Here is a 22,631-nt window from a genome sequence, read left to right on the forward strand (position 1 = left end):
GTAAGGATAGTGGATACAGGAGCCATGTCTGATCTCCATCTCATAGGAATCAGCCTTGGGCTGTTGATCTTGATTCTCCTTCCCTCTTGTGAAGTTAGAGGAGGTCAGATGCCACTTGCACATCAATTTTGCAGTGGGCATGCACTAAATATTTATGAGAAAAATGAAGGAAGGAGATAAAGAAGGCTGTGAGGGAGGGACTCCCTGGGTAGTATTAACAGTTAATGTGCTCAGCTGCTAATTGAAAGGTTGGCGGTTCAAGTCCACCTATCGGCTCCTTGGAAGACAGGTCTAGCAATCTACTTCTGAAAAGTCTGCCACTGAAAACCCTATGGAGCAATCAAAATAAATGGTATCACTAAGAAGTGCTCAGGAGAGAAGGATGTTTGTACTAAAAAAATTGACATATATAATTTGGCAACACCAACAATGACCAAAAAATGAGTGTATGGTCACATATGTATGTGTGTAGGCATACAGGTGTATTAGTAGGTACAGGTGTATACATATATGTGTACAGATAGTAGTAGCTATATAAAAAAAAGTAAAGGTATATATGTGCAGGCATATATATTCATATAGGACTCAATTACAGACACCTTTCAGACATAGACAAACACCTTAAAGAGATTGGTTTTCTTGGTTTGAAGGCTTAGGACCTTAGTGTGACAGGACAACTCAGTCAATTGGCATAACATAGTTCACAAAGTTCATGTTCAGCATCCTAGTGAGGTGAGTAGCATCTTAAAAGCTTGCAAAAAGCTATCTAAGACACAGTTATTGGTCTCTACTCATCACGAACAAAGAGAAAGAAAGAAACCAAAGTCTCAGAGAAGAAACTAGTCTATAGGGCTAATAGTTTTCACTACCCACGGCCTCCTTTACCCTGAAACAAGAACCAGATGGTGTTCAGCTACTGCTGCTGACCATTCTGATATGGGCCACAATAGATGAACCCTGATAGATAAGGAGAAAAACACGAAACAGAACTCTAATTCTTAAGAAGTCCATACCTGTTGGACTAATTGAGACCAGAGAAATCCCTGAGACTATTGCCCTGAGACACTTTTCAAATCTTGAATTGAAATGATCCCGAGGCCGCCTTTTAGCTAAATAACAGAGCAGCACGCAAAATAAAGGATATCAGCCACTCAGCTGTCAGATTGTTGTGCTGTGGTGGCTTGCGTGTTGCTGTGATGCTAGAAGCTGTGCCACCAGTATTTCAAATACCAGCAGGGTCACCCATGGTGGACAGGCTTCAGCGGAGCTTCCAGACTAAGACAGACTAGAAGGAAGGACCTGGCAGCCTACTTCTGAAAAAACTGGCCAGTGGAAACCTTATGAATAGCAGCAGAACATTGTCTGATATAGTGCCAGAAGATGAGCCACTCAGGTTGGAAGGCACCCGAAAGACAACTGGGGAAGAACTGTCTCCTCAAAGTAGAGTTAACCTTAACGATGTGGATGGAGTCAAGCTTTCGCTGACGTGGCACTACTCAAAATAAGAAGCAGCAGCGGACACACTGGCTGCAACAATGGGCTTAAACATAGCAGTGATCGGGGAGGATGGTGCAGGACCAGGCAGCGGTTCGTATTTTGTACATAGGGTCGCTATGAGTCAGAACCAAATCGGTGGCACCTAACAGCAACAACAACAAGCCATGAGTACAGTCCTCTTAAAAAAAAAAATCTAAAGGTCAACAATTACTCTAAAGCAAAGATGAGAGGACAAGGGGGCTGGGAAAATAGAGTACCAGAAATGGAACAAACAGCGCAGTGAAAGAGAATGTTGACTCCTTGTGAAAAACGTAACCAATGTCTCTGAACAAACTGAATAGAAATTGTCAAGTGGGTACCTAATTTACTGTGTAAACTTTCACCAAAAACAATATTATTAAAACAGAACAACCTTATGCAGCACAGTTCTACTCTGACACACATGGGGTTGGAATGTGTCAGAATCAACTCGAGGGCAACTGTTGAGGGAGGAAGAAAATGAAGAAACAATGAATGAAGGAATGAATGTTCACATTTATGTACCATTTCAGAATCACTTGAAATAGGTCAACCCAACATGTAATGAGAAGATAGACTATCAGCAGTCACTCATACTCTTCGATGAATATTTATGCGTTCAATATTCAAGTAACTCATTTACTTCTAATTATGAACATTTGAGAACTTAGGTACATCTGATCCAAACCATGATATTTTTGATCAGCTCATACGCATTTGAAAGCTGGACAATGAATAAGGAAGACTGAAGAAAAATTGATGCCTTTGAATTATGGCGTTGGTGAAAATATTGAATATACATACCATGGACTACCAGAAGGACAAACAAACCTGTCCTGGAAGAAGTACAGCCAAAATGCTTCTTAGAAGCAAGGACGGCAAGACTTGTACTTAGGATGTGTTATCAGGAGGGATCAGTCCCTGGAGAAGGGCATCAAGATCCTCAATGAGATGGACTGAGACAGTAGCTGCAAAGATGGCTCGAACATAACAACGATTGTGAAAATGGCGCAGGACCAGGCAGTGTTTCTTTCTGTTGTACACAGGGTCGTTCTGAGTCAGAACCAACTCGGCACCTAACAACAACATGAACATAACTGCTCTTCTTCGAAATCATGGAAAATACCTAAAGTATAGAAGAGAAACAAATCATCTTTCATTCCAAATCCAGTGGTTAGTCTGCTAAAATAATTTGGCATATTTCTTTCCAGGTTTGTTTCTATGTATGTGTAGTACATAAGTGGGACCATTCTGTACATATATATAGACATACAGACTTGGGGCCCTGGTGGTGCAGTGGGTAAGGATTTGGCTGGTAAATATAAAAGTTGGCAGCTCGAATTCACCAGTAGCTCCTTAGAAACCCTCCCTATAAATCAGTTCCACTCTGTCGTATAGGGTCGCAATGAGTCAGAATCGACTCGAGGGTAAGGGTTATATGGTGTGGACTTGTATCTTGCTTCTTTCTCTTAAGGACAGATTATGAACATTCCCCATGTCATTAAGAATTCCTTGAACACGTGGCTTTCAGGTTGCTAAAATGCCTTCCGCTACATGGATGTGGCGCTCTGGGGGCCGGTGGTTAACAGCTATGGCGAACTAAAGCTGCTGACCAAGAGGTCGGCAGTTCGAATCCACCAGCCGCTCCCTGGGAACTCTGGTAATTTAAATATCTTTCTACCAATTTTTGGATATTTAAGGGCTTGCCAATTTAACACTACCGTTTGCTGCCTAATTTCGTGTCACGCTTTGTGGGGCCCCAAATCGGGTAATATGACTTGCTAGACCCGGGTAGGTGCCTCAGAATGGTACGTATTGTCCGTGCCTGGGTGGGGGTGCCTGCTTGAGGTGCGGGTTTGGTCTGAGCGCGCCTGACCTTCAAGCCCGGCCGGAAGCTTTTTCTCAGACTAGCTGACAGCCCCAGGCAGATGCCGAGCGCTGGGAACCGACGCCTCCACGTGCCCCGCGCAGGGTCCCGCCCCTCCGGCCGCCGCCACGCCCCTCGGTCCCCCGGCCGTCCTCTCCCGCAGCTCCATTTCCAGGCGGCCTCCGCGAGCGCGCCTTCCCCGGAATAGCCCCGCCCCCGGGCCGCAGCCACGCCCCTCAGTCCCTAGGCCATCCTCTCCCTCAGCTCCACGCCTTCCCCGGGAGTAGCCCCGCCCCCGGGCCGCAGCCACGCCCCTCAGTCCCCAGGCCGTCCTCTCCCGCAGCTCCATTTCCAGGCGGTCTCCGCGAGCGCGCCCTCCCCGGAGTAGCCCCGCCCCCGGGCCGCAGCCACGCCCCTCAGTCCCCAGGCCGTCCTCTCCCGCAGCTCCATTTCCAGGCGGTCTCCGCGAGTGCGCCCTCCCCGGAGTAGCCCCGCCCCCGGGCCGCAGCCACGCCCCTCAGTCCCCCGGCCGTTCTCTCCCGCAGCTCCATTTCCAGGCGGCCGCCGCGAGCGCGCCCTCCCCGGAGTAGCCCCGCCCCCGGGCCGCAGCCACGCCCCTCAGTCCCCCGGCCGTTCTCTCCCGCAGCTCCATTTCCAGGCGGCCGCCGCGAGCGCGCCCTCCCCGGAGTAGCCCCGCCCCCGGGCCGCGGGCTCCACCCCCAGAATCCGGGCCCCGGGCCGCTCCGGCCCCGCGGGCCGCTCGGGAGGCGCGGGGGCGGGCCCTACGCGATGACGTGCGCGGGCCTGCGCGGTGGAGGCTCGCGTCCCTGTTACTCAGCGGAGCGGTGGCGGCCGGACTACGCGGCCCGGTGGCGGAGCCGCGAGCTTCGCTGGGGAACGGCCGCGGCCGCTGCGGGACGGCGCCTGTCCCCGCCGGCGGCTCCGTTGTCCTCGTCCGCGCCTCTGCCGGGTGAGTGCGGCGGGCGCCTCGGGGCCGGGGCGAGCGGGCGGCCGGGCGGACGGCCCTCGGTGTTTGTTATTGTGCGGCTGCCGCGCCGCCTTCTCCTCAGCCCGACCCCCTCCCGGCAGTGGGGGCGGGGGCGCGGCGGGCGGCGGGCGGCGCGGGAACAATAGCGGTCGGGAGGCGGCGGCCGGGCCGGGGCGGGGTGCAGGCGGGCCCGAGCGGCGCCCCGAGCGGCCCTGACGGACCCCGAGCGGCGCCCCGAGCGGCGCCCCGCCTGACCCCGAGCGGCCCCGGCTGCCTCCCCACGGGGCCTGCGGGGGCGCGCGGCGCTCTTTGTGCGGACGCTCTGGGCGGGCGCGGGCGGCCGCGCGGGAAGGGCCTCCAGCTCTGGGCGCCCGGCGGAGGGCGGTGGTCTCCCGAGGTGGGCTTGCGGTCCGCGGTCGGCGCGTCTCCCCGGAGGGGCGCCCCGTGGGGGCCCCGGGCTTTTCTCCCCACCCTCGTCCCTTTGTCTGCGGCTGTGTCCCCGACCCGTGGGGGCAGGGCCGAGTCCGTCTGAACGTATCTGACGGGCGCCTTTCGTCTGAGTCGCGAAAAACTCCCGGTCAGACCTGCCCCGCGGGTCCCTGCCGCGTCGCCCGCGCGCTCCGACGGTGCCCGGGGTCGCTCCGTGTCCGCCTCTGGGCGCCGCGCCGGGGCTCCGGGGAGACTGGACGGCCAGCGCGTTGTCTCCACACGAGCGTCCCGGAGGCGCCTCCTTGGCGGTCCCAGCGTCCGTCTGTCTGTCGTTCATTCATTCACTCAGCTCCTCCCGTGAGCTGTACGCAGATCTGTTTGAAGGTTAGGGGAGGCCCGTGAGTGGTGCGTGTTAAAGAAGAGAGAGTCGTGCTCTGGGCGTTTTTACACATTTTTGTTTTTGTAGTACGGCTGGAACTTCTAATGTCAATAGGTATTAGGAACTGGAGTCAGATTTGCTGTAAGTCTACAACAGATTTTATTTATTTCAGGTTTTATCTCCTAGGGCACTTTGTAATGGTTACCTCAGATTCCCCTGTTACCTTCAAGCCTAGGAGGTCAGATTTCGGAAGTGAACCTGCTTAGTGTTGTCCCCAAGCCAGGAACGTCTTACATCCGTGTCTTCAGAGCCTAGTCTGCAATATAGCAAGTGCCGAATAGTCAGACAGATGAAACGCTCTTTATAATTGGTAGTATTTAAAATTAAGTCTTTGAAAAAAACCCAAAAAACTTCTAATGTTCTCCATAAAGTTCCAGAGGCTTCATGCAAACTGTCACTTCCAGATATCTAATTGATCGGTTCATTCGTATTATCTGTCATGGCAATAGAGGCTTTTGAATCACTCCAGCATCAATTTTTTCCTGTCACTTCTAGGCCATATCCTAAAATAAACCTTGTCTAAAGTATGGTTTTTTAGTGTGATTGATCAAGTAAGGTAGATTGTGTTTTGTGTGTATATGTGTATGTGCAGCACATCCTTTTGTGAATATTATTTGAAAGATTTTCGGTGACTCTAAGTGGAAAAGCTAGGACAGAAGAAACAAGCTGCACAAATGTTTTATTAGGAGTGCCTAATTTATTTCTAATAAATTTTTGTAAATGTTTATTAGAAATGTTTAAATTCCTTGTCCTTACACTTTTGACAGAACATTTGGCTCCCAGTCTCTCTCCAACTAACTAAATACATTCTAGCATAGTTTTGGATATGAAAGGATTTGAGGCGAACTTCTGTTATCCAATGTAGGGTAGAAATGATAAAATTAGAAAATGATACTTTATTAAGATGAGGAATGAAAACTTTGAGATACAAACGTTTACTGCTTTACCTAGTTGAGATTTGTCAGATTCCAGTAAGGGTTACTGATAAAAATCCTTTGGCAGCAGCTCACAGTCAGGCTACATTTAGAATGAAAGTTTTTTGTTTTGTTTTTCTAAATTCTGTTTTTTTAATGGTAGCTTTTTTGAGATATAATTCACCCATACCGTAGAATTGACCCTTTTAGAGTGTACAATTTAGTGGTTTTTTAGTATATTTACAAAGTTGAGTATTGATCACCATGGTTTAATTCCAGAGCGTTTTTATCACCCTAAGAAGTGACCCCATACCCATTGGCAGTCAGTGTCCACTGCCGGCTAAACGCTGTCTTAAAGGAAGAGATAGCACTGACTCTGTTAGTAGGTGTATTCCATTGATGGGTTTGAAAAGGACGCCCTCTACGTGTCCTGGTAGATTAGGAAGCTATATTCTTTCTATTCCTTTACATCCTGGGGGAAATGCCACTTGGAAAGAAAATTGGGGTAAGAATAAATTATACCAAAATTGAAGAGGTTAGAATCTTAAGTATTTGCTTTATACTTAATATTATGGAAATGACCTCGTGGGGATACCCAGTGCACAGTGAAACAACTTGAAGTAATTTGTTGTTAAATGACTAGTCACATAGTATTGTGGTGGTAATTAAGAGTGAATCCAAGCCTGATGCTTGTTAGTCTGCTTTGCCGGCGAGTTGAGTTTTGACATACTTGAGTCATCTGGATGGTTGAGGTGCTTTGTTGCACATGTAGAAGTATAAAAGCATGCTGACCATTGAGAGGCCAGCTCTCTAGGGACCTCTGGTCAGGAGTGGTATGGGTAGTGCCCTTTCTGACTCATATAGTGCAAGGAAGTCTATGACCACACAGCTTTAGATATGAATCGTTGGCCTGTTTCAGTAAGCTGTGATGCTTATTGTCTTAGTCATGAGCTCCTTACCTGAACGTTTAGAAGCTTTGTGTTTTTGCTTGAACGCAGGTTACCTTGAAGTTTGATTTCACAGATGAGTTCTGATTCAACAGAATTTATGACTTAAAAGGTGACCCGCCAAACCCAAACCTGTTGCTGTGGAGTTGACTCTGACTCACGGAGCCCCGTGCACTGTATCACAGAGTGGAGCTGCTCCATAGGGTTTTCTTGGCTGTGATCTTAATGGAAGCAGTTCGCCAGGCCCTCTTTCTGTGGAGCCTCTGGCTGGGTCCAGGAGTAGTGAAAGAAGAGTCGTCCTATCAGTCAGGGTAGTAGATGGAGCTAGAATAGCCGAGGAGTCAGACGTAGTTCTTATCTCAGTTCTGTCGTCTGTACCTTGTCATCAACAAACTCTGGAGCCTTAGGCAAAGTGCTTAACCTTTCTGGCTTTAGAACTGAAAATTGAGGCTGTTGGAAAGCTTCCTTATTGGAAGGGTTGTTCCTTAGCTAAGTGGTTCTTCAGAAAATCATACTGGGAGAAAAAGAGTTCTTGGTTATAATCTGAACCCCATGCCAAGAGCAGCAATAAAAGTTAGGCTTTTCTAATTTTAAGAAGCATAGAAAATTGTTAAGTTGGATATTTTTATAATATCGAGACTTATGCAACAAAGAAAAAGGCCTCGCCTTAAGCTAGAGTTTCCTTGAATGGTAGATTTTATTCATTCCACAGCACCATGCTTATTATAACTAGACTAGGTGCTCTCAGAGGCTTTGTGGAGTGTGTGAAAATAAATAGTTCATTAGCCTCAATAAGTTTATGATTGGGAATGGGATTTGGGCATATCTGAAGAGTGAATTTATGCTCATTTAAAAGGTGTATGAGAGAGCTTCCTAAGACAAACAAAAACTCACCACAAATACCTGGGCAAGCCAAATTTCACATGAAATCCAGCTTTTAAAATTGCGCGTGTGTGTATGTATGTATGTAAGTATGTGTAAAGCCTTTTGGGAAGCATATTAGCTGCCATTCATTTTCAAAGTGGTGGGCGATATCACATCTATAACAGGTGTCTGTGTCTCCTGTTACCTTTAGTAGTACATCAGAATTGATCAAAATATGTTAGTTCTTTATGAATGTTAAGGAGCCTAAACTTCATGGTGGGTGCTAGCATGGGTTTTAGGGTCAGCCCTGAGTTCCAGTCCATGCTCCAGATCTAACCAACTGTGTGGACTAGGCTAGTTCAAGTTATATAACATCTTTGGGCCTGTTTTATTACTTGTAAAGTGAGAATAATAATACATAATCTCATAGGGCTATAAGGTTTAGATAAGGTACTGCATATAAAGTGTCTGCCACTGGTACGGTGGTACCTGGAACAGTGTATAGAAGTATTCAGGAAATGTTAGCTATTGTTACATTTACGACTTTTTTTTTTTTTTTAATTGTGCTTTAAGTGAAAGTTTACGGTTCAGGTTAGTTTCTCATACAAAAATTTTTACACACGTTGTTACGTGACCCTAGTTGCTCTTGCTATAATGTGACAGCATATTCCTCCTTTCCACCCCGGATTTCCCATGTCCATTCATGCAGCTCATGTCCCTTTCTGCCTTCTCACGTCACCCCCAGACAGGAGCTGCCCGTTTAGTCTCATGTGTCTACTTGAGCTAAGAAGTACATTCTTCAGGAGTATCATTTTATGTTCTTATCAAACCCATAAACCCATTGTGGTCACATTGATTCCGACTCATAGTGACCCCGTAGGACAGAGTAGAACTGCCCCATAGAGTTTGCAAGGAGCACCTGGTGGATTTGAACTACCGACTTTTGGTTAGCAGTTGTAGCACTTAACCACTACTCTGCTAGGGCTTTCTTATGTCATATAGTCCAGTCTAATCTTTGTCCGAAGAGTTGGCTTTGGGAATGGTTTTAGTTTTGGGCTAACAGAGAGTCCGGGGACCATGTCATCCAGGGTCCCTCCAGTCTCAGTCAGACCGTTAAGTGTGGTCTTTTTATTAGAATTTGAGTTCTGCACTCCGCTTTTCTCCTGTTCCCTCAGGGACTCTCTGTTGTGTTCCCTATCAGGATGGTCATTGGTGGTAGCTAGGCACCATCTAGCTCTTCTGGTCTCAGACTGATGGAGTCTCTGGTTTATGTGGCCATTTCTGTCTCTTGGGCTGTTGTTTACCTTGTGTCTTTGGTGTTCTTCATTCTTTTTTGCTCCGGGTGGTTTAGGACCAATTGATGTATATTAGATGGACACTCATTAGCTTTTAAGACCCCAGATACCACTCACCAAAGTGGGATGCAGAAAATTTTCTTAATAAACTTTGTTATGCCAGTTGACCTAGATGTCCCCTGAAACCATGGCCCCCAGAACCCCGCCCCTGCTTCTCCATCTCTCAAAGTGCTTGGTTGTATACAGGAAACTTCTTAGCTTTTGGTTTAGTCCAGTGGTGCTGACTTCACCTGTATTGTGTGATATCCTTCCCTTCGCCTAAAATAATTCTTGTCTCCTGTCTAGCTAGTCAATACCTCTCCCTCTCCCTGCCCACCCTCATAACCATCAAAGAATGTTTTCTCCTGCATTGACACCTTTTTTTTAATTCTTCTAATAGTGGTCTCATATAATATTTGTCTTTTTGTGACTGACTAATTTCACTCAGCATAATGCCTTCCAGATTCATCCATGTTATGTTTCAAGGATTCATCTTTGTTCTTTATTGTTGTGTAGTATTTCATTGTGTGAATATGTCATAATTTGTTTATCCCTTCTTCTGTTGATGGGCACCTAGGTTTTTTCCATCTTTTTGCTATTGTAAACAGTGATGCAGTGAACATGGGTGTGCAAATATCTATTGTGTGAGGGCTCTTATTTCGCTAGGATATATTCCAAGGAGTGGGATTGCTGGATCATACGGTAGTTTTATTTCTAGCTTTTTAAGGAAGCACGAAATTGATTTCCGAAATGGTTTGTACCATTTTACATGCCCGCCAGCAATGTATGAGTGTTCCAGTCTCTCCAAAACCTTTCCAGCATTTATTATTTTGTGCTTTTCAGATTAATGCTAGCCTTGTTGGGGTGAGATGGTATCTCATTCGGCTGCTAAACAAAAGGTTGTCAGTTTGAGTCTACCAGGCACTCCTTGGAAACCCTTTGGGGCAGTTCTACCCTGTCCTATAGGGTCGCTAGGAGTTGGCATTGACTTGACAGCAATGGTTTTTTTTTTGTTTTGTTTTTTTGTTTAATGGCTAATGATTGTGACTGTTTCCTCATTTATCTGTTAGCCACCTGAATGTCTTCTTTGGTGAAGTGCCTGTTCATATCCTTTGCCCATTTTTAAATTGGTTTTTTTTTTCTGTTGTTGAGGTTTTGTGGTGTCTTATAGATTAGACCTCGATCGGATTTGTCGTAGCCAAAAATTTTTTCCCAGTGTGTAGGTTGTCTTTTTACTCTCTTGGTGAAGTCTTTTGATGAGCGTAAGTGTTTGATTTTTAGAAGCTCCCAAATATCTAGTCTCACCTCTGGTGTTTGTGCATTGTTAGTTATGGTTTGTATTCTGTTTATGCCATGTATTAAGGCTCCTAGCATTGTCCCTACTTTTTCTTCCATGATATTTATCGTTTTAGAACTTATATTTAGATTTTTGATCCATTTTGAGTTAGTTTTTGTATATGGTGTGAGGTATGGGTCTTGTTTCATTTTTTGCAAACAGATCCAGTAATGCCAGCGCCAGTTGTTAAAGACACTGTCATTTTCCTATTTAACAGTCTTTGGGCCTTCATCAAATATTAACTGCTTATAGGTGGATGAATTTACATCTAGATTCTTATTTCTGTTCCATTTGTCTGTGTATCTGTTGTACCAGTACCAGGCTATTTTGACTACAGGTAATGTGAGCCTTCCCACTTTGTTCTTCTTCAGTAATGCTTTACTTATCCAGGGCCTTTTCCCTTTCCATGTGAAGTTGGTGATTTGTTTCTCCATCTAATTAAAAAAGTCATTGGAATTTGGATTGGGATTGCACTGTATCTGTAGATCGCTTTGGGTAGAATTGACATTTTCACAATGTTGGGTCTTCCTATCCATGAGCAAGGTAGGTTTTTCCACTTACAGAGGTCTCTTTTGGTTTCTTGCAGAAGCATCTTGTAGTTTTCTTTGTATAGGTCTTTTACATCCCTGGTTAGATTTATTGCTAAGTATTTTATCTTCTTGGTGGCAGTTTTAATGGTATTGATTTGGTGATTTCCTTTTTGAAGTTCTCTTTGTTGATGTAGAGGAATCCAACTGATTTTTGTATGATTATCTTGTATCCTGATCCTTTGCTGAACGCTTCTATTAGTTTCAGTTGTTTTCTTGTGGATTCCTTGGGGTTTTCTGTGTATAAGATCATGTCACCTGCAAATAGAGATACTTTTACTTCTTCCTTACCAATTTGGGTGCTCTTCATTTCTTTAGAGCTAGCCTAATTGCTCTGGCTAGGCCCTCCAGTACAATGCTGAATAAGAGTGGTGATAAAGGGCATCCTTGTCTGGTTCACAATCTCAAGGGGAATGCTTTCAGACTCTCTATTTAGAATGATGTTGGGTGTTGCCTTTGCATAAATGCCCTTGATTATGTTGAGGAATTTTCCTTCTATTCCTATTTTGCTGAGAGTTTTTATCATGAATGGGTGTTGAACTTTGTCAAATGCCTTTTCTGCATCAATTGATAAGATCATGAGGTTCTTGTCTTTTATTTATGTGATGGATTGCATTAATTGGTTTTCTGATGTTGAACCATTCTTGTATACCTGGTGTGAATCCCACTTGATGATGGTGAATTGTTTTTTTGATATGTTGTTGAATTCTGTTGGCTAGAATTTTGTTGAGGATTTTTGGTTCTAAGTCCATGAAGAATATCGGTAATTTTCTTTTTTTTGTGGTGTTTTTACCTGGTTTTGGTATGAGGGTTATGCTGGCGTCATAGAATGAGTTTGGGAGTATTCCATCTTTTTGTATGCTCTGAAATACCTTTAGTAGTAATGGTATTAACTCTTCTCTGAAAGTTTGGTGGTAATTGCCAGTGAAGCTGTAAGGGCCAGGGCTTTTTGCGGAGGGGGGGTGGTTTAAAATCACCTTTTCAATCTCTTCTTTTTTAATGGGTTTATTTGGTTGTTCTACCTCTGTTTGTGTTAGTTTAGGTAGGTAGTGTGTTTCTAAAAATTTGTCCATTTCCTCAAGGTTTTCAAGTTTGTTAGAGTACAGTATTCTGTTGCGATTCTTTTAATTTCAATTGGGTCTGGTGTGATATCGCCCATCTCATTTCTTATTGGGTTATTTACTTTCTCTCTTATTTTTCTTTTGTCAGTGCGCCCAATGGTTTATCCAGTGGTTTGTTGCCCTTTTCATTGGTCTTGTTAACTCTTTTTCAATTGTTTTTCTATTCTCTATTTCATTTAATTCTGCTCTAATATTTTATTATTTCCTTTCTTCTGGTGCCAGAGGGCTGCTTTTGCTGCTGTCTTAGTATTTGTTTGAGTTGTAGGGTTAATGTGTTGATTTTAGCCCTTTCTTCTTTTTGAATGTGTGCATTTATTGCTATAAATTGACCTCTGAGCTTTAATTGTGTCCCAAAGGTTCTGGTAGGATGTGTTTTCATTCTCATTTGATTCTGTGATTTTTTTTATTCCGTCCTTAATTTTTTCTATAACCTTGTAGTTTTTGAGCAAGGTTTTGTTCAGTTTCCATGCATTTGATTTTTTTTTTTTTTCCACTTTTTCTGTTACTGATTTCTACTTTTATGGCTTTATGGTCAGAAAAGGTGCTTTATAATATTTTGATGCATTACATTCTGTTAAGGCTTGCTTTATGGCCTAATATGTGGTCTATTCTGGATAATGTTCCATGCATGTTGGAAAAGAAAGCATACTTGGCTGCTGTTGGATGGAGAGTTCTGTATATGTCTATGAGGTCAAGTTGGTTGATTGTGGCATTTAGATCTTCCGTGTCTTTATTGAGCTTCTTTCAGGATGTTCTGTCCTTCACCAAAAGTGGTGTGTTGAAGTCTCCTACTATTATTGTGGAGCTGTCTATCTCTTTTCAATGCTATTAGAGTTTCTTTTATGTATTTGGAGCCCTGTCATTGGGTGTGTAAATACTATGGCCATGTCCTTCTGGTATATGACACATTAATCATTATATAGTGCCCTTCCTTATTGTTAGTTGTGGATTTAGTTTTAAAGCCTATTCTGTCAGAAATATGGCCACTCCTGCTCTTTTTTGATTGTTGTTTGCTTGATATATATTTTTTTACATCGTTGGAGTTTTAGTATGTGTTTTTAAATCTGAGGTGTGTCTCTTGTAGTCAACATATAGACGGATCATGTTTTTTTTTATCTGTTCTGCCACCCCGTGTCTCTTTATTGGTACATTTACTCCATTTACATTCAGCATAATTATTGATAGGTATGAATTTAATGCTGTCATTTTGATGGGTTTTTTTTGTGTGTGTTGTTGACAGTTTCTTTGTTCCACTTAGTTTTCTGTGCTGAGTCACTTTTCTGTATGTGTTTTATCATGTTTTTCATTGTTGGCTTTGTATTTGCTGAGTCTTTATGTTTTTCTTGCTTTTTATTTTGTTGTGTAGGATTGTTAGTTTCTTTTCCGGTTACCTTAATATTTACCCCTATTTTTCTAAGTTTGAACCAATCTTTTATTTTTTTATGTCGCCTTGACTTCCTCTCCATATGAAAGATCTATGACTATGTTTTTTTAGTTCTTTTTTGTTTTAATGTTGTCATTTTTTACATAATGACATCTCTGTTTCCCTTTTTTCATTGTTTTAGCTTTGATTTATTTTTGTGACTTCCGTATCTGGGTTGATATCTGGTTGCTCTGTCATGTGTCTTGGGTTGTTATCTGATGTTATTGATTTTCCAACTGGAAGACTCCCTTTAGTATTTCTTGTAATTTTAGTTTGGTTTTTGCAAATTCCCTGGACTTCTGTTTATCTGGAAATGCCCTAATTTCGCTATCATATTTGAGAGACAGTTTTCCTGGATATCTGATTCTTGGCCTGCAGTTGTTTTCCTTGAAGGCTCTTTGTATGTCATCCTATCGCTCTCTTACCAGCATGGTTTCTGCTGAGTAGTCCAAGCTGAGTCTTATTGACCCTCCTCTATAGATGACTTCTTGTTTATCCCTAGCCACTCTGCTTTTTGCCTGATCTCCTTAGAGTTCTGTATATTAATGTTTCGAATTCTACCTGTGGTAATTTCAAGAAGTTCTCTTTCTCTGGAAGATTTCTTGAATCTTTGTTTTGGGTGCTTACTGAAGCCATCATGGTCTGCCTCTTTTTGTGATTTGATATTGACTGTTGTCTCTGGGACATCAATAAGTTATTGTATTTATTTATTTTATGTTTGCTTATTGTGTCCTAGCTTCTTGTTTTGAAGTGCCCAAATAGGCTGCTCATGTGAGCTAGTTTGATTATTGGTGCCTTTGAAATGCTCACATTCTGTCACCTGGTCGTTAGAGCTGTTATTAGGTATGTGAGCCCAGGGGTCTGTTTACTTTTCTTTCATGGATTCAGTTCAGGTGTCCATGTAGCCTGTCAGCAAGTATGTGGTGCAGGGTCTCACCTACAGCCCTCGACAGGCACGGGTGATTGGAGTAAGCACAGGTATCTGGCTGCATTAGGGGGTCATGCACTGAGCAAGGCAGGGGGCCGACGACTGCCCCCGAGTGGGAGGAAAGTGTGTCCCTGTTCCCTAGAGTGCGTAGGTGGATGGGTTTTGCAGACATTGGGCGCCCTATGCTGTTGGCTGTTAAGGACTGGGGGGCACCACTTATTCTTGAACCCCTGTCACAGGTGGCTAGGTGGAGTGCCACCAGTCCTCAGGTCCCTGATGTACGTAGGTGATGACCCTGCTTAATCGGTAGTATGATGTCAAACGTCATGAACCTGCCACCCACCTTACAGCTGATACAGTGAAGTTAGGCTTCACACATATACCCTGTTGTACTGTGCTAATGAGGGCCTATGCTGTTGAAATGGGCCCACACAGGTCTTTGCAGTGGTGAAAGGCATCCAGAGTCTATGGTCCCCTTGTGCCTCTGTCTAGGTAAAATGAGCTGTGTCTGTGTCTGCCCTGAGTTTCTGGTTTAAGGGAGCTGGCAGATTATTTTTTCCTGCTTGTTAATTTGTTTCCTTTCCAAAGCTGGGAGAATGGCTCAGGGCACTTCATGGGTCTTACTTCTGGTCCAGGGGACGTGGAAGTCTCTGAAACCAGCCTGTACCTGGTGCAGAGTGGGCAGGGGGCAGATAAATGGGAGAGAGGTTCTTCCCAAAGGGGGTGTTTTTTCATCCATGCAGTAGGTTAGACGCATGTACTATTTATCTTTTGCTGATTTATAGCTGCTTCTCACAGGTTCCGGAAGGTTGAGCAGACTCTCTGCTGCTCAGTCTCTCCCTATGTGGAAAACACATCCTGAGTGCCACTCCTTGCCTCACTGCGCATGCCAGCTGATTCAGCCTGCAGGGTGCCAGTTCCTGCGGGGTCGGGTCTGGCAACTCCTCACTGCTTCTGAACCGTCACTCTCCCCCTGCCAGTCAGCCTGATTCCTCAACTTTGCCTTTAATGCACAGGGCTTCTAGATTATCATACATAATTGAGTCATTTGTTTTTTGGTTCTTTATTGTAAGAGGGACCACAGGCAGTGTCTGACTACTGTGCCATCTTGGCCCCGCCTTCTCCACTCACTACCTTTAACTTAGAACAAATGCAAAATGTCAACTAGATTTAAAACCAATTTCACTTGCAGAGTATATTCAAATTCTCCAGAGCATGCTAGTTGTTTTGCTCTAATCTCTGGGGAGTTTATTTAAAATTTGATGATCACATCTAATGTGAATACACTGAGATGATTTAAGTTAACATTTGGCCCAGTAATCCTCTCTGCCATAAAATTTGGGAATATTGCAGAAACATACATCAAAGGGAGTATTTTCCATATTCTGTAATGACAAAGTTGTTTTTCTATTTTTGCCTTTCTCGCTGTAGAGAAGTGCATAAACTTTCCTAGGTTTATCTTAACTGAAATCTAAAGGAATGAGGAGAATCACGGAGCTGGAAATAGCTTTATCGTTTGCTATACTTGAAGAAAAAAATTGAATTCTGTTGCTTCTTTTAAGTTTAATCTCATTGGCGTCTTTGACTATGTGAAGATTGCAAATTTGTCAGAGACCTGGTGTGATGGTTAAGGTTGTACATCAACTTGGCTGGGCCATGATTCTCGGTGACTTTGCAGTTACGTAGCTTGGCGGCTATTAGTGATATAATCACCTCCACAGTGAGATCTGATACCATGTAATCACCTCCATGATAAGATCTGCTGTGAGCAGCCAATCATTTGAAAGGAAATTTCCTTGGGGATTTGGCCTGTACCCAATGTATGTGGACTTTCTGGCAAAGCTCCCTGGCTTTGGCTCTCTCTGGATCCTCGTCTGACCTCCAGTTCTTGGGACCTGAGCTAGCAGCCTACCTGCTGATCTGGGGATTCATAAGCCTCTGCAGATTGTGAGCCAGTGGTCTACTGTCTCACCTGCCGATCTTGGAATTTGTCAGCCTCTGCAGCCTGTAAGCCAGAGGCCTGCTGTCTAACCTGCTGATCTTGGCTTCACCAGCCCCTGCAGCTAGATGTGTGAGCCAGGAGAAGCCTCCAACCTGACCCATGGACTTGGGGCTTTCCAGCCTCTACAGCTGCATGAGTCATTTCCTTGATATAAATCTCTTTGTGGGTGTGTGTGTGTATGTATATATATATACACACACACACACATATGTGTGTGTGTGTGTGTACACGCTTCATTGGTATTGCTTCTCTGGAGGACCCAGCCTAAAAGACCTGGTAACCACAATAGTTCATTAACCTTTTTCTAGAGGCCTTTAGCAGAATGAGTAAAGTTATTTAGAAGTAACATCTAGAATAGGATCTTTAAAGTTTTGTGTGTAGTATTTCTCTGGTTTTATTGGTACATTAAATTTGTTGTTTTTTCTTGAGGGCAAGGGTAAGGTAAGGGTATCATTTAAAACCGAGTGAGTGATTCCTGTGCCTAAGAGGAATTGTATTGGCCTTCCCTGTATTGTTAGGTTAACCCGGGGCTCTTCAGGGAAGATGGTGACAGTGTCTCCTGCTGCCAGTCTGTGGGAAGCCCATTCATGGTTGGGAGTCACTCACCATCCGCTTTGCCGGCCAGCCTTGTTCAGGGCATTCATTTTTCCAGTGTCCATTTTTCCGACAATAGGCACATTGGTCCCTTTTCAGGGGGCAAGAGTTTCGGTGGCAGGGTGTTTTCCATTCTCTTGATTCTAGTTGATGTTCTGAGGGGAATGGTTTCCCAGTCAAGGCCGTCACCACCCGGGTAGCCTGTTGTCTTGTTTGGGGGGTTTTCTTCTGCTCTTGTTCCTGGTCCCTATTATTAAAAATTTTAAAGGCTATTGCACCTAATTGAGAAATAGACATACCTGGTCCTCCATCCAATTTCTGTTGTTTTTTGCGGACATTTGTAGAACTTTGTTCTGTGAAGATGATATTAACCATTCATTGGTTCTTAGTAGGTTCCGGATCCATGTCAGTGTGCCTCCAGAAGGCCTGAAAAATTCTTTCGAGAAACTCAGAGGGTTTTTCTTTAGGTCCCTGAATTACTTTACAAATTTTTGAGAGGTGTTTCTGTGTTTGTACTCCAGTTTTAAGGCCTTGTAGTAAGCACTTGCTACAGTGCCTCAGCATACTCATGCCCTCTTTTGAATTGTAGTCCCACTTTGGATCAACTCCACGGACTGTGTTATTGCCTGGCAGTTTGTCAGGATTTTATGGGTCCTCATTATGTTCTTTTCCTTCCTATAGGGCCGCTATAAGTCGGAATCGACTCAAGGGCCCTGGGTTTTTACTGGGTTTCATCATGTTCCTTATCAGCATACTGTCTGTCCTCTTCCAAGACTGTTCTCCTCTCTTCAGAAGAGAGAAGAACTTCCACCGGGGACTGGCAGTCTGCCCGGGTGGGCTGATGGGCATGTTGTGCACCTTTTGGGAATCCTGATGGTAGATTGGGCGATTGTTTTTCCAGCTAAACAAATCTGAAGTGGTGAAGGGGACATGCACCAGTGTTCCTCGTTCTCCCATCTGCTCCTGTTCTGACCAGTGCCTCTCTTAAAGGGAATTGGCCCACCTCTGGATCACCCTCCTTATCAGTACTCTGGCTAGTTGAGGAAAGGGACTGTCCCTGGCCAAATGCAACACCACTGTCGGTGTGACGTGGAGAGACCATTCCTGTTCTTGGGGTCCCGGGATTGGCGGGGGCCTGTCCTGAGACCTCGGGGCTGGGGGTCAGCGGGAACCAGTTGCGGAATCTGAGGGTAAATAGGGTTATATGGGTGTCTTAGTTATCTAGTGCTGCCATAACAGAAATACTGCAAGTGGATGGCTTTAACAAAGAGAAATTTATTTCCTCAAGGTAGAGTAGGCTAAAAGTCCAAATTCAGGGTACTGGCTCCAGGGAACGGCTTTCTCTCTGTGTCATCTCTGAAAGAAGGTCCTTGTCCTCAATCTTCCGTGGTCGAGGAGCTTTTCAGGTGCAGGGACCCCGGATCCAAAGGACGCGCTCTGCTCCTGGTGCTGCTTTCTTTGTGGTATGAGGTCCCCAACTCTCTGCTAGCTTCCCTTTTGTTTTTATCTCTTGAGAGATAAAAGGTGGTACAGGCCACACCCCAGGGAAGCTCCGTTTACCTTGGATCAGGGAGATGACCTGGGTAAGGGTGGTGTTATGATCCCAGCCTAATCCTTTTAACCACAGGCAAAGATTTTAATTTATAACACATAGGAAAATCACAAAATGGGGGACAGCCACACATGGCCTAACCAAACTGATAGATTTTTGGGGGGACATAATTCAGTCCATGACAATGGGGGTGATGATCTTGACACAACCTCGGACGCTTTTGCCTCGAGAACTTGTTTAGACTTCTGATTAACTGGAGCTATCAATTTGCATTGTTGTTGTAATCCCTGATTATAATAGAGTCATGAACATTTGAACATAAGGTACCGCATCCCACTTAGGAGCTTTCTTACAAAACAGATCTAACTGCCGAATGGTATTATAATTCAGACTTCCCTTAGCCGACCCCTTCTCCTGATGCTCCAAGTTGTATTGAGTCACTTTCTACCTTTTATAATTTGAGTATAATGGAAGATAAGGGTGAGTATAAGTGTAAGGACGCAAATATCATTAGGCATTTAATTGGGTATTTCTTCTGTCATCGGGCCTGAGAACTGAATATTGGGGCATTTAAAAAAATATACCCAAATAATTATAGTCACACTCACTAGATAAGCTGTATAAAGCAAGATGTCTTGTCTGCAAATTTCTGGGTAGAGTTGTGAGTGTAGTACAGATTAGTCAAAATCCAAATTGCAAGAAAAAGCAGACTTTGTAGGCATCTCAAATCCATTTTATAACATGACAGGGTTCCAAAATAAGTATATGAAAATTATGAGAAGCAAATAGTAGAAAAGGGTCTACTCAAGAACTAGAATCTTCAAGCCTTTCCGTATTGAAATACTGAAAACTTAAGACTAAATCTCAGAGGAGCACTTCTTAAATCTTTTTTCACTACTGAGAAGTTTGGGCTTTAGTGCTTTCTGTTGCTGAGAGGCTTAAAGCCATCATATCATTGGGGACACTACGAAGGAAGAGCAGCCAAGCACACCTGCTTTGCTGGGCAAGACATATCAGAAACATTGGGAAGTTGTTTCCTAAGAGCTGTTGAGTGGCTTAGTGGTTAAGTGCTGCTACAGCTGCTAACCAAAGATTTGGCAGCTGGAATCTGCCAGGCACTCCTAGGAAACTCTATGGGGGGCAGTTCTACTCTGTCCTATAAGGTCGCTATGAGTTGGAATTGACTCGAGGGTACGGGTTTTGTTTTTTTTTTTTGGTTAATTGAGTGGAAGCTCACCATTCCCTGAATTGTTCCAAAGAGCAGTTCTGATGTAGATTCCATTCAGGTCAACCAAAGGTGAGATAAAAGAAAGCTTCTGTTATACAGCAAATTCTGGGAAAGCCAGAACCTGTGCAAGTCGGAAACCTGTCAGAGAAGGAAAACACAAATATTTTCCACTAAAATAAGACCACACCCTACCAAAGGTGGAAAACTTGAGAAACCAGGCAGTCCCGTCGAGTTCTGGCTCTCACAGGTTTCACTATGTAACTTTCCTGGGACTTGAGAAAGCATCACTTTCTAGCAAAACAAAAACCAAAGCTTCTAGCTTTCTTTGTTACTTTTGAACTAAGAATTAAGAATTTAGAAGTTCGTAGAGATTTTATTTCATTTATGTTTTGACTAAGTAGTGCATTCACTTTGATTCAAAATGCCAAAGATTTAAAAAGGTAGACAGTAAAAAATGTCCTGTCCACTCCCTTCAGCCACCCAGTTCCTCTACCTGTAAACAGTGTTAAGTTTCTTGTGAATCCTTCCAAAGAGTTTATGTATTTGCAAGAAAGTACAGATATGCAGAAGTCCCTGGGTGGTGCAAATGGTGGAGCACTCAACTACTAGCTGAAATGTAGGTGATTTGAACCCAGATACCCTGGAAGAAAGATGGTTTGAACCCACCTAGAGATACCCCGGAAGAAAGACGGTTCGAACCCACCTAGAGATACCCTGGAAGAAAGACGATTTGAACCCACCTAAAGATACCCCGGAAGAAAGACGATTCGAACCCACCTAGAGATACCCTGGAAGAAAGACGATTCGAACCCACCTAGAGATAGCCCAGAAGGAAGACGACTCGAACCCACCTAGAGATAGCCCAGAAGAAAGATGGTTCGAACCCACCTAGAGATAGCCCAGAAGAAAGACGGTTCGAACCCACCTAGGGATAGCCCAGAAGAAAGACGGTTTGAAACCACCTGGAGATAGCCCAGAAGAAAGACGATTCGAACCCTCCTAGAGATAGCCCAGAAGAAAGACGGTTCGAACCTACCTAGAGATACCCCGGAAGAAAGACGATTCGAACCCACCTAGAGATACCCTGGAAGAAAGACGATTCGAACCCACCTAGAGATAGCCCAGAAGAAAGACGATTCGAACCCACTTAGAGATAGCCCAGAAGAAAGACGATTCGAACCCACCTAGAGATAGCCCAGAAGAAAGACCTGGGGGGATCTGCTTCTGAAAGGTCACAGCCTTGAAAACTCTGTGGAGCAGTTCTACTCTGCATACATCGGGTCACCGTGAGTCCGAATAGACTCAATGAGAAATAATAATAACAACAGTTGCCCAGTGATTTGTCCTGGGGAGTCGTTGGGTAGTGCAAACAGTTAACACTCTTTTTGGCTGCTAACCAAATGGTTGGAGGGTTGAGTCTACCTAGAGATGCCTCGGAAGAAAGGGCACGGTGATCTGAAAAATCAGTGATTGAAAACCTTATGGGGCACAGTTCTTTAACACACATGGGGTTGCCATGATTTGGATCAAGTCCACTTGATAACAACTGATTTTTTGGAGTCTCTGGGTGGTACACATTGTTAGGCACTTGACTACTGGCTGAAAGGTTGACGGTTCGAACCTTGGAAGACAGGCCTGCGACTAAAAATCCTATGGAGCGGTACTGCTCTGCACCCAGGGCTGTGACCAGTCAGAATTGACTGAATGGCACCTAACAGCAACAGCAGATCTGCAGTCCCTTGTCCAGAACCAGAACCCTTGGTCCAGATGTATTCAGAAGTAAGTTTTGTTTTTTGTGTTGTGGAAAAATAATATAGTGTATCCGCTGTGTTATCCAAAGTCCCTTGTAGGGTAGTATCCCATAATCAAATACATTAATGTTTTTGTATCAAAAAGTGTAAACAGTGCATTAAGTAGGATAAAGATTATAGTGTTATGTCAATTCTTGTCAGGTTTTGCTACCAAATGGGTTTGTACTAAACTTATCAACAGCTTTTATTTTTCAGAGCTTTATGGATTTTGGAATTGTTGATAAGGAATTGTGGGTCTTACGTACATATGTATTAGATATACAATATATATCCTGTATCTGTAAATGGGGAAACCCTGGTGGTGTAGTGGTTAAGTGCTATGGCTGCTAACCAAAGGGTCGGCAATTCGTATCTGCCAGGCGCTCCTTGGAAACTCTGTGGGGCAGTTCTGCTCTGTCCTATAGGGTCGCTGTGCATTGGAAACGACTCGACGGCACTGGGTTTTGTTTTTTTTTTTTTTTTGTATCTGTAAATGGTAGCATGCCATACACATTGCCGTTTATTTATTTTGCTTAACTATGTAGTTAACGCGGAAATTACTGAACAATATCATTAATATTACATGCAAGTAACATTTTGCTGAAGATCCTTCAGAAGCGGCTGCAGCAGTCCATCGACAGGGAACTGCCAGAAATTCAAGCTGGCTTTGGAAGAGGGTGTGGAACCAAGGATATTGCAGATGTCAGATGGATCCTGGCTGAATGAGAGTACCAGAAAATTGTTTACCTTTGTTTTATTGACAATGCAGAAAC

The 22,631-nt window shown here is 44.1% G+C and overlaps 1 protein-coding gene across 5 annotated transcripts in view; it reads left to right on the forward strand.

Moving 5' to 3' along the window:
- The first annotated feature begins 4,164 nt into the window (after positions 1-4,164).
- The window catches only part of MAPK8 (mitogen-activated protein kinase 8), an 88,349-nt gene continuing 69,882 nt past the window's right edge, over positions 4,165-22,631 (forward strand). Inside the window, exon 1 of one of the 5 annotated variants that reach the window (XM_049854942.1) lies at positions 4,165-4,352. The gene's annotated coding sequence lies outside the window, so the exon portion shown is untranslated. The remainder of the gene's footprint in view (positions 4,353-22,631) is intronic. The other 4 variants (XR_007513410.1, XM_049854941.1, XR_007513411.1 and 1 more) reach the window with 4 other exon arrangements.

This window comes from Elephas maximus, chromosome 16 (genome assembly GCF_024166365.1).
Source record: "Elephas maximus indicus isolate mEleMax1 chromosome 16, mEleMax1 primary haplotype, whole genome shotgun sequence".
In the NCBI taxonomy this organism is placed as follows: Eukaryota; Metazoa; Chordata; class Mammalia; order Proboscidea; family Elephantidae; genus Elephas; species Elephas maximus.